The sequence below is a fragment of the Lonchura striata genome, chromosome Z (genome assembly GCF_050655825.1).
Source record: "Lonchura striata isolate lonStrDom1 chromosome Z, ASM5065582v1, whole genome shotgun sequence".
Lineage (NCBI taxonomy): Eukaryota > Metazoa > Chordata > Aves > Passeriformes > Estrildidae > Lonchura > Lonchura striata.
The window spans coordinates 73,146,262-73,159,137 of NC_140740.1; positions in this window are offsets into that span (position 1 = coordinate 73,146,262).

Here is a 12,876-nt window from a genome sequence, read left to right on the forward strand (position 1 = left end):
TCCATTGTTCTGCCTCCTTCCTTCTGGGTTTTTGTTTCAGACCAAACACTGCATATGTGCCAAGGACCAACAGCAAGTAAAGAAGTGCAAGCATGAAGACAGGGTCACCTTTTCATATTTTTTTCATATGTGGATTGTGAGAGAAAACATGCTGTGTCATGACAGCCTATGAGGGAAGATCAAAGTCATGATGGCAAAGCCCAAGATTTAGCATGGAGAGGTCAGTTGCAGTGCCACCTGAACAACCTGCTCAAAACCCAGCAGCTTTAGGATTGTCAGAAGCCATACAAATCACTGAGTAGATAAGTCTGAATTCTCTGCCACCCTGTTCCTGCACAGACAGCTCCTGGCTGGTGTCCCACCTATTGCCCAGTGTGGGAGGTGGAAGCAGTTCAAGCCAAGACAACATATTTTCTGGACATTTTATAACTCAGCTCCAGGGACTCTTGGTTTCTGATTGCTCTTATCTTGCATTAGCCCTCCTGTCAAATGTCACAGTTTGGAGAATTGAGGGAGAGTTTAATTCTGTCTGTCCATATTTTTTTCTCATTTCTTTTCCCCAGAAACTCAAGAAAATGAAATGCTGGGCTCCTTTCCCTTTTCAGATTACCAGAGCCAATACAAACACCAGATAATGGCTTCCTCATCTGGAGTTCCTCTGTCTTGGCAGAGCTGTGGTTGCTTGCTGATGTTCCCCTGCAGGGAGGGACCTCTCTCTTTGTGGGATGCTGGTAATGCTTGGTAATGGCAACGGTTAAAAGCACCTTGTACACCTCATTTTACCTCACAAGAAATAATTTTTTCTGTTGATAGGGGCAGTGACAATATATTAGATGATCCTCTAGATTGTTCTAGTAGTCTCCAGGGCTCATGCTAAAGCAGCCTGTTTTGAGAATCATTTGAACATAAAGAACTTTTAACATATCTTATTTTCCTCAGCTTTGTTGGGGAACAGTGAGTGTCCTTCAGGCTGACACATCAGCTTCAGGAATTAAGAATGGAGATCTTTATCTTATCCCAGTAATGTGGTGCAAAATCAAGGTTATCCAGCCAGAATCAGCCTTTTTTTTTTTTTTTTAAACCCTAAATTATGGTCTAGAGATCCTTATGTTTTCTTACTGCTACACAAAAGCAGCCATTCTGACACCCAAACCTAGCATCCCACTGGGGTGTGTATGCCACTTCTGCTTCTGGTTCAACCCTGGAGTGGATGAGGAAGTAACAGAATTATAGAATCATAGAGTGATTTGTGTTGGAGACACCTTGAAGATCATCTCCTTCTAACTCCCTCCCATACCTCCCACTAGACCAGGTTGCCCAGAGCCCCATTCAACGTGGCCTGGAACTCTTCCAGGAATGAGGCATCCAATATTTCTCTGGGCAACACCTTCATTGCCTCACTACCCTCTCAATAAAGAGTTTCTTTCAAACAGATTATCTAAAATAATTTCAACTTGTCTTATCAATTCCTGCCCTTGTAAATAGTTCTTCTACAGTTCTCTTGAAGTGCTAGAAGGTATTGTAAGGTCTCCCCAGATCTTTCTGTTCTCTAGGCCGAGCAACCTCAACTGTCTCAACCTGTCCTCCTAGGAGAGATGTCCTATCCCTCTGATCATCATAACTGTCCTCTTGACTTATTCCAATAAATCCATGTCCTTCTTATTTTGAAGACCCCAGAGCTGATGCAGCACTGCAGGTGGGATCTCACCAGAGCAGAGCAGAGAGGCAGAATCCTCTCCCTGGCCCTGCCACCCACACTGCTTTGGATGCAGCAAGACATGATTTGCTGTCTGGGCTATGAGTGCCTATGCTTGGGTCATGGTGAGTTTCTTGTTAACCAGCAAATCCAAGCTCTTCTCCTCAAATCTGCTCTCAATCCAGTCTCCATTCAACACACATTTTTGATTGGGATTGCCCCTACCCATTTGAAGGACCTTTCACTTGGTCCTTAGCACCTGCAAAGGCTGGCAGCCAACATCAAATATCCTGCAGCTGTGAATAGTCATGAGGTTTCTGCCTTCAACATTTTGAATCTTCCATAGCCAATGAGAGACGGTGGGTTTCATTGCTAAGAGTGGGTTTCATTGCTAAGAAATACTGAAGGGGATGTAGGATGGTAACAACAGTGTATGGTATGAAAAACAAGACTATTAAGCACTCCTGTCATTATGCATGTCACCATGGCTTTGAAATAGGTGATGTTACAGAGTGGGACATGTAACCCAAGACCTCTGATGATCAGCAAAGGACAGGCACTGACCACTCTGCTGCTGCCCACCATCCTTGTTTAGGGCAAATTTGGGAGAAAACCTCCAGAAGGAGCCCTCAGAAAGTAAACTCCCATGGCCCCTCCCCTCACCTGGTTTGGGAAGAATTTCCTTAGAGAGAAGTGGAAAAAATCCTGTTTAGGTAACAGGCAAAGCACCGAAAAATGAACACCAGATGACAAAACTCTTTCACCACTCTGAAGAGATGACAGATTCAGAAAGTCTCTCCTGGGGTGGTCGCTCTGTTATTCTCCAGTGCTGGGAATGGTTGCTGCAGGCCACAAAATGCAAACTCTGTGTTTTCCAAGTCCCAGTACAGAGCAGGTTTGAATGGTTCCAAGAAAAGGGAAAGAAAAACAGTCCAGGGAAAATTCGAGCTGCCCAGCTAAATTAACTAACAAGCAAAAAGCAAAAGCAAGAACAAGCAGGAGCAAGAGCAAAAGCTAAAGCAAAATCAAAAAGCAAAAGCAGCACTATGTACCACCGTTTGTGTCCAGCAGACCGTAGGGAAGTGAGCAGGCTGATAACAAAACAAAACTTTGCTTTTCAGAGATAGTCTTGAAGGCACAGAACATAATATCCAGCATAAACAGGACAGACAACTGAGGATACAAGCATCGTAATGTCACCCTAGGACCCCCACCCTGCTGCAGAGGAAAGCACAGCCACGGGGGTGAGTCCTGGAGAAAGAGCTGATAGTACACTGCTAAGGACCTGCCTTTTCTCACTGGTCAAGGGCTTCATTTCAGAGAAAACCAATAAGAAACTAAGAGCCCATATTGAAAGAGAAATTGAACCAAAATGATGAGTTGTATTAAATTTGGCACTGACTTGCAGAGTCTATCAAGAGTTGGGGATCACAGGGATTTTGCCACATTTGCTGAAGCATGGCACTTTGTAAATTATTGAAGGAAGAAATATTATTCCTGCTATCACCATCCTAAAATATTAGGCCAGTGAGAGTGCTTTCGCTGTAATTTATGATCCCTCAAATGAAGATCAAAATGTGATTAAAAGAAATTCCAACAACAAATCAGAGGATAGTGAAATCTAGCTGCCTGAGAGGCAGCTAGAGTCTCTTTATATCCATGTCCCCATTTGAAGTCAGGCAAACATCACAATCTGGCTGTGGCTCCCAGACAGGAATATTCATCTGCAGTATCAGCTTTCCTTATGCAGGATTTTTCTATTTTCTTCAATCCAGAAATTTTGCATGTTATTAGTCTAGTGACCTGACACACTAGTGAGAGCTCTTGCCTTTAGCAAGTTTCTTTAGACAGAAATGAGTTTGTCTATGTCAGCCCAGTCACACACAGGATTGCCACCCTCCTGCATGCAGCCTCAATTGCAAGGGAAGAGTTTCAGAGTGTCCTGCTTCTTCCAATCCATCCATTTGCATAGAAGTTCATGGGGTGTCTTGCACTACATTTTTTTTTTCCTTTTTAATGTGAGGAGTCTTTCTAGCTGGTTGGTGTAGCAACAACAATGATGCTGGCACTTTTACAAATAGGATGATGTTGAAAAAATAAAATCCACTACCCAAGCTACTTTCAGTGAAATTGATTTCTTTCTAGAATTAACATGCTAAGATGCTAACAGATGCTAAAGTGCTCTGCAGAAATGCAGATAAAAATGGGATTTTATCCACTATGGTTTGCTTTTATAATGAACTCCTGTTCCTAGTGACTCAGAAACAATGAAGGCTGGGGGCAGCCTTGACACTAATGACCATAAGATGGTGGTCTGCAGTATTGGATGAAGAGTGAGCAGGACAGTGAGCAAGATTACAACCATGGATTTCTAACTAATTAGGAGAGCTAACTTCATGTCCCTTAGGGACCTTCTTGGGAGAACCCCATGGGAATAGACTCTTCAGGCAAAAGTGGTCCAAGAACATTGGTCAAAATTCCAGGACTACTTCCTCTGGGCCCAAGAACAATGCATCCCAATGAGAAAGAAATCAGGTCAGAAGGGCAAGAAATTCCCATATGTGAATAGAGAACTCCTCTCATTACTCAGGTATGAGCAAGAAATACACAGAAGGTGGAAGCATGGCCAGTACACTTGGACTGAATGTAGACAGGTGATCAGAGTAAGTAGAAATTAAATTAGAAAGGCTAAGGCCCATCTGGAATTAAATCTGGTCAAGGATGTAAATTATAAAAAAAAGGGCTTTTTCAAATAGATTAATAACAAAAAGAAATTGATGGGCCCATTGGTAAAAGAGGGGATCCTGGTAACAGAGAACACAGAGGAGACACAAGTTATTAAAAGTCTTTGCATTTATTTTTATTGATAAGACCAGCCCTTAGTATTCTCTGACTCAGCAGACCAGGGTAAAGGAATGCTGGAAGGAAGACTTTCCCGTGGTCAAGAAGGATTAGGCTAGAACCCCTCTAGGCAAACCTGACATTCACAATTCCATGGGCCCTGAGTGGATGCACCCACGAGTGCTGAGAAAGCTGGTGGACATCCCTGCATTGCTCATGATCATCTTTAAAAGGTCATGGAGATCAGGAGAGGTGCTGAGGACTGGAAGAAAGCAAACAGCACCATGGCCCAGAACTACTTAACTTGTTAATTCATGACTTGTAAGAAGGTACATGTGTCTCCTCAGCAAATTCACTGAGAACACAAAGTTGGGAGGAATGGCCAACACTCTGGAGTGCTGTGCAGCCCTTCAGAAGGACCTCGCCGGCTTGGAGAAATGGGCAGAGAAAACCATCTGAAAGTCAAGAAAGGCAAATGAACTTCCTGCACCTGGGGAGGAACAGCCTCAGGCACCTGGGGCTGACCTGCTGGGGAGCAGCTCTGCAGAGAAGGACCTGGGGGTCCTGGTGGCCAACAAGCTGTCCGTGGGCCAGCAGCATGTCCTGGTGGCCAAGAAGGACAGTGCTATCCTGGGGGCCATTAGGAAGAGCATTGTCAGAAGGTGGAGGGAGGTGATCCTATCCCTCTACTCTGGTAAGGCTACATCTGGAGTGCCACGTCCAATTCTGGGCTGCTCAGGACAACAGAGACATGGAATTCCTGGAGTAGGTCCAGAAAGGCAACAAAGTTGACTAAGGGACTTGAGCATCTCTCTCACAAAGAAAAGCTGCAAGAGTTGGGCTTGTTCAGCCTCAAGAACAGATGATTGAGAGGGGACACCACCAATGTCTGAAGTATCTGAAGGGAAGGATGGACAGGAGGATGGACGGACTCTTCTCAGTGGTGCCAAGCTGTAGGACTGGACACAGATGAAGCTTTGCTATCCCCATGTCCTTGTCACTTCTCACTTTTGATATCCTCTAAATACAGAAGTCCATGCCATCACTTGGAATATTTTGTTCTGGCTACAGGATGTGTTTATAATGGAGAGGACAACATATAGTTTAGAAAATAATTTGATTCTGTATTAATAATGTAATTCCTCAATTCTGTGGGAGTTCTATTTCTATACAGGGGCATGCCTGTAAGGGATAACACCAGTTTGTCACAAAAGATTTCCATGTTTGGGTACAATTATCTGCTAAAGCCTGTACCAAACAAGGTTCCAATAATGAAGTAGTATTTACAAACATGCATGGAAGTTTACACTTTAAATTGCCATTCTTAACTCTTATACGTGTGTCTGTGTGACCAGTCCAGGAAAGTGCAGGGCAACCAGCAACTCACATGGGATAATGGCAGATCACATGAGATGTGATATGTGCTGTGATTTCATTTGCATTCCTGCAGCAGCAGTTACATCTGGAAAACACACAAGGATAAACTAGTAGCAGATTTTCCATTTTGGGACAGTGTTTGGACTAATTCAGTGAGGTCATCATCCTTGTGGTACTGGAGGTGACAATATTTCCATCTGGGGTCAGGGGAAATAGGCCATGAGAAGCAATGACTCTTAAATTATAGTGACATTTCCCTATCCCGAAGATCAGGTGATTTTTTACTATTTAAAAGTCAAATTACAGGTCAGCATTCCATAGTAATGCTTCAGGTACATGAAGAAATGAGACATGGGTGTGTTTTCCTTTGTTCTATTAATAAACACTGAATAGCTTTGAATTATACATTTCCTCATATTGTGAGCAACACCGTGAAGAAGTTATGCTCTGGCCAACCCTATACATCAAAGTGAAGGTGTGTTACCTTAATTAGCAGGTAAAACAGACAGCAGGTGACGAGATGCTGCCTGCTTTGAAGATAATGATTGAAAATCGTAGCTCTGTGTCAGGCCAACACCCTTCACTTTACCTCCTCATGACTCTGGTTGAAATGACAAAAGGGAAGGGTAGGAGCATTCTGCTCTGACATCTAATGCAAAGAACACACCATGCTTCTGCCTCAGGAAGATGAGGAGTACTGTGGTTAGAATAGAAACTACATTGAAGCAAGTTCACCTGTCCTCCCTTGGGCTTTGGATTGCTCTAGAGGCATAAGATGTTTGTTTATCCAAGGAGGAGAAACACTGAGTACTTTTATGTTTCATGACAGGAGGTTATTCTGCACTTTCTTATGAATACAGAGCTTAACTGAGAGGCGGCTTTGATCAATTATACCCACAGAGAGATTTTAAAAATAGCTGAACAAAGTAGACCCTCTATATGCAATTTTCCAAAAAATTAGGTAGGATAATGAGTCATGAACATCATTGTCAGAATTAGCCACTGATTGCAAAAGAAATAATTATTGATAAAAAGTGAGTTAACCCTGGAAATCCCATGCTTATTTATGTCAGATTTAAGCTTATTTATGTCAGACAAAAAAAGCAATAAAAAGTCTTCCTAGTCTTTGTAGATTTCTGAAAGCCTTCAGATACTTATACTAGCAGGTAGAAACTGCACTTTTCAAATAAGCTCTCGCACAGGTGAACAATCAGAATTCCTAAGGTGAACACAGTCTGATGATTAGTAGAAGTTGTCTTCAAAGGATAAACAAGGAAAAGGATTCTCTTAAGCCACTGAGCAGCATTTTTACTGAAGCTTGATGCTCAAAATTTCTTTGAAAAACAACCCTTTATTATTTTTTAGATTCTAGCTATATTTGGCAGAATAAATAAAAATTAAGGTCTTAAGATTTGTGTTTTCAGGCATAGTTTGTTCTGTGTTACGGACTTGTGCTGCAGAGTTATTAGAATCTGTTATTATGCAGAAATTTTATCTGGGTATGTTAACCCTTTCCAGTTCCACACAAAGCCTGTTAAGGATCTGATTCAGTTGTGAGGACAGGATAAACCCTTGCATTAAGATAAGTGAACTGTCCTATACTTGGTTCTTATGTTGTCACTGTGAGAGCTAGGTAAACATGTGAGAAAATATTCTGGTATCTTTTTATAGAGTGTTTAACAGAAGAGAGGTACCTATGTCTATTTTAAAAACCGGTCCTACAGATAACATATGGTGAACTACTGAAAATATTTTCTGCATAGACCTCAGACCACACGTACAGGCTTCTCTTGGTAGTGTTTCCATGAGCTCTTGTGTAGAGGTCAGGTTTTGAATGCATACTGTTCATTTACTTCCACAGTCTCTGCAGTGCAGCTAAATCTGCATCAGGGCCTGAAATGACTGATATAAGTGATCACAATGTATCAAATTCTGTTGGGAAGTTTAAACAAACATTTTCTGAGATGAGAAATGTATATTTATTTTGCGTTTTACTTTCCATTACAAATTTGTAATGATTTGTTAATGCTGTTTATTTTAACTGCTGACTGAGTCTGCAAGACTGAAATATTCTTTGCAAGCCTGGAATAGTGAGAGCAGCAATACAAACCTAAATCCTGACAATATACAATGGTTTGTTTGATTTATACAAGCGTTGTGACATTTACAGTGTAGGTGCTAAGACAAAGTTTGCTCCATGGTAATCTGAAGATGCTTTTGACTTATAGTGGAACTATATGATAAGGCTAGAGGCAATTGCATAAAAGGTTACTGTGCAACTCATAATGAAACAGAACAGAGATTAATGTTTCAAATGCATGAGGAAAAGTCATAGATGATTAAGAAATTTAATGTGCATGTAATTACGATTGTTACCAGACTAACACTAACACTCCCCTAGTCACTTGATAGATTATTCTATCTAAAAACAAAAGAAAAGGAAAATAATGATAAAGAACTAGTGAACCAGTGGTTCTTTTTATAAATTAGGTCTACAAAAGAACTTGCTCTGTCTGGTACCACCAACCTACCTGAAAATGTGTGCTAGTCACCTTCATACAGCAGATTTGGTTTCAGTTTCAGTGAAATATTTCTTATGGTTCTTAAACAAAGCCAGCCCAGGAGAGCTGCAGATGGCTGCTGTACCTGATGGCAGTCCTCCACAGACACTTTTGCAATCAGATATATTTTCAAATTAACCAAAACAAAGAAATAAGGCTATTTGCTGGTACTCTGCAAGGCCTTTTTTGAAATACGTGGAGCAGATGCCACCTTAGTTTCTAAGCTTTATTGATTGCTGTATAAAACATGCTTTTCTTTTAAAAATACACTCCGAGTTGGCCTTCTGACCCTGGGAATTCAAACCTTATTACTCCAGTTTAAACACTTGCCAGTGTATAGACAGTTAACAAAGCTAAATCCTCTCCCAGCTGAACACCAGATTCCCTGGGGAATTCAATCAGGCTACTTTATTCTGGTCTTTTAAAAAGTCAGGTCAAATAGCTGTTTGAATTGTAATGATTTCCATGTGAATTCTGGTTTTGATAGCAAATGCTGATATCTCTTCACTTCCAGACAGATTTATTAATTGCATATCTTCTGCCATATGCAGTGTGATGCTGCTGCTGCTGCTGCTGTGCTGCTGGCTTTTTACTCACATCCAAACCTTTAATTGTGTAAGTAAGATAAATGAAGGAGCCATGAGCCCTGCTATCTTGAGATACCAACTGATACCGAGTCTTCTGCTGCACTTAGTAGATGTATTAAGAATTATGACAGGACAAGTTGTTAAAAGGTACTATCCACATCTATATATGTGTGATCATGCTGGATCAGATCAGTGGGAGTGGTCAGGGCCAAGGTATAGTGTTATTTGATACCATCTCACCTTGCTGCCAGGGGCAGGAAAAGGGACTTTTTCTCTCACTTGCAAGAGGAAAGGGTGTTGCTTTTAGTCAGGGGGAAAGCAGGCAGAGGGTCTGTCCACTCTCGTTTCATTGTCCTGGGCTTGGTGAGCATTTTGCATGTAAATCATCCTCTCCTTGTACCCTTTTGTTATTTAGTATTGTTCCTGCTACTATTTCTTATTTTATTGCTGCTTCTGGTAAATTGCTCTTATCACAATGTATGATCTTTGCCTTTTGTGCTTCCATGTAGAGGGGAAGAGAAGTGAGGGCCAGCACAGTTTCACTGGAACCACTAAATCAGGGAATACTGTTCCTAAACCACAACCATCCAGAAAGCTGCAGTTTGGAAAGATTCAGGAGGACTTAGTGATTAATTTCATCGGCATTTCCCCTAGGCATGGTGTTAAAAATGATGTTTCAGAAGGGTCCCAGTATGGCCATTGCAATCCTTAAGAGCTTCTCAGCAGAGACTGAATGCATGAGAAAGTATTTAATTATTACTGAGTGTTGTTTTGTTTTAGTTAATTCTTTGGGTTTTTATACCACTTTCATCCACCCAGCAAATGATGGAAGATAAACAGCAAGTACACATTCACAGTCTGACAGTTTTCACTCACTAGGTCAACCTTACAGCCTTGAAAACAGTAGTAATATATTAAGTCACTATGGTTATTCCCACTCCCAGGTGGGTTAAATTTTATTCACTTTTTAAAAATTATCTCGTTGTCTATCACAATATTTCCTTTAGCAGTTTACACTATGGTAATCTGCTAGACTCGAATCTAATTTTCCTCAACCAAGAACAATGGCTGCCTTTTTAAACTCAAAACCTCTGGAAATTAACTATAATTCAGACATATAATAATATAATTTTCTTTTTGAATGGTAGAAATAGATACACTTTTCTCTTTTTGATTTTTCATTGAACTTTGTCTAATTTTTTGGGGGAATAATTACTCTGATATTTCTTCAAAGGAGTACTTTCACTAAGTCTATTTTGCCTGCATTTTACCCCAAATCTTTAAAAATAATGGCAGTACATCTTTGCTTAAATTAAGTGGTTGCTTATATGCTTTATTGAACAGAATTATAAATAAATTGATCATGGTTTAAGTTCTATTGGAGTAAAAGAGTGGGTCTGAACTTTCCTTCAGGTACATTCTGCAGCAGTACAGCCAGTAAGACAGTTGTGTATCCCAAAGGCATCACTCATCAGAAACTGGCACCTAAAGTTTTAGGGATTGATCCTTATTTTGCAGGGGACATTTATGTCAGTGGGGTGTTTGCTGCATTTGCCTGCTTGTTAGGAAGGATTCAAAGCATTCATTAGTTACCTAAAACAGCTGTGTCCAGCTGCGTCAAAGTTAGTAAAACACTAACTTTACTCATAACTCAAATGCCTCTTTTGAGGAACGGTGTTACCATTATCCTTGATGTTCCAGAGAAAACCTCTAGACAATGACCTAAAGACTTACACTGAGACCACTGAGAATGTTGATAATAAATTTATCTAGGAATGCATATGCTGAGAGTTTTCCTAACTCACTATGCTACTATACCTTACTTGGAGTGGATTCAGTGTAAATTAAGAAATGTGGAGACAGAGGGTAAAATATATTGTAGTGCTCTGTTGTTTCATTTACAGTGATCTCACATGTTTAACCTTCTGAAAGGCCATAATAACAGAAGTCCCATACAGAAGCATACCTTGAAGGGCTTTCTAAGCCTGAGCTAGTGTCTGTTAAATGTTATTTCTGCCATCAGGTTACATCAACACTGGCACTGTAGGGGCTCAAGTGCTAGAGTCCCATCACCTGGAGCAGTGCAGTCACATCCCATATTTCCTGTGGTGGTCAGCAGAGACTGGTTGATGCCTGATCATTTCTTCAGCAAACACATGGACATCTCCCCTTTCAGCTCTGGTACTGTCAGATGATCATGTTCAAAAAACTCAGAGGTCCCTGATTCCCTCTAAAAAGTGACGTAAATATAGAGAAGTCCACAGTTTCAGGTTTTCGGCCGTGTACATTGAATATTCTGCATGCCCCTGTTTCCACCTACCAAAGACCTATAGCTCAGAATTCAGGGGTGGCAGGAGTGTGATGCATCCTGCCAGCCATCTGTGATACAATCTGTGCCTTGTCTCTTCTAGGGTTTTATGAATGTGTTTCACTTGTGCTACCATGAAAAAGAGGAAGGAAAATAGAAAGAGGGAGAGAAGAAAAGGAAAAAGGAAAAAAGAAAAAGAAAGAAAAAGAAAAAGAAAAGAAATAAAAATAAAAATAAAAATAAAAATAAAAATAAAAATAAAAATAAAAATAAAAATAAAAATAAAAATAAAAATAAAAATAAAAATAAAAATAAAAATAAAAATAAAAAGAAAAAGAAAAAGAAAAAGAAAAAGAGAAAGAAAAAGAGAAAGAAAAAGAAAAAGAGAAAGAAAAAGAAGAAAAAGAAGAAAAAGAAAAAGAAAGAGAAAAAGAAAAAAAGAAAAAGAAAAAGAAAAAGAAAAAGAAAAAGAAAAAGAAAAAGAAAAAGAAAAAGAAAAAGAAAAAGAAAAAGAAAAAGAAAAAGAAAAAGAAAAAGAAAAAGAAAAAGAAAAAGAAAAAGAAAAAGAAAAAGAAAAAGAAAAAGAAAAAGAAAGAAAAAGAAAAAGAAAAAGAAAAAGAAAAAGAAAAAGAAAAAGAAAAAGAAAAAGAAAAAGAAAAAGAAAAAGAAAAAGAAAAAGAAAAAGAAAGAAAAAGAAAAAGAAAAAGAAAAAGAAAAAGAAAAAGAAAAAGAAAAAGAAAAAGAAAAAGAAAAAGAAAAAGAAAAAATCAGGGAGAATTAAGTAGTCTTATTAACAGTGTACAAATGAATTTTTGGCTTCCAAGTCTTTCAGTTTTTCAGTTTGGGAGCAGTAGGATAGTCTGAACAGTCATTTAAGCAGTCATGGATTTCTAGCCTAAAGATTTTGCTGAAATTGAAGCGACTCACTTCTCACCCAACCGTCTGTGCTGAATAATAGTGGCAGATGGAGAGAGGAAAATCTGGATTTTTTTGCTTTCAAGGAACTACAAAAGTTAATGAGGTAACGTTGATTTGTGGCTGTAACTGAAGAAGGTCTCTGCACAGCACGTACAATTGCTTCCTCCTTCTCTTGCGAGTGAATAGAACAGCATTTGAAAGAAATGCAGCTGAATCATTATGTCAGGGCGTGATAAATTAGATGTGAGAAATTATGTAGCACGTTAGGAGAAAAGGAGAAATTTTATTTGTTCCTATTGGAATAGGAGAAGCATTGTAAGTGCTTCTTGAGTTCCAAAAAATTGCTCTAGTTCCAAGAAAAAAGAGGAACTTTTAAATTACATTAGTACATTCTGGGAATTCTTAAAAGTATTAAGACAGCATCTCATAGCATCAGTGACATAAAATCCAGTTCTTTGCTCTCTTATCACTCAGGGCAATTTATCTGTGCAGTATTCTAACCAAACACAGCAGTAAATATTTTTTTGACAAAAATTCTCACTTAAATAACTATTTTGCTGTTACTGCTTTTTACCATGGATCTGTGAG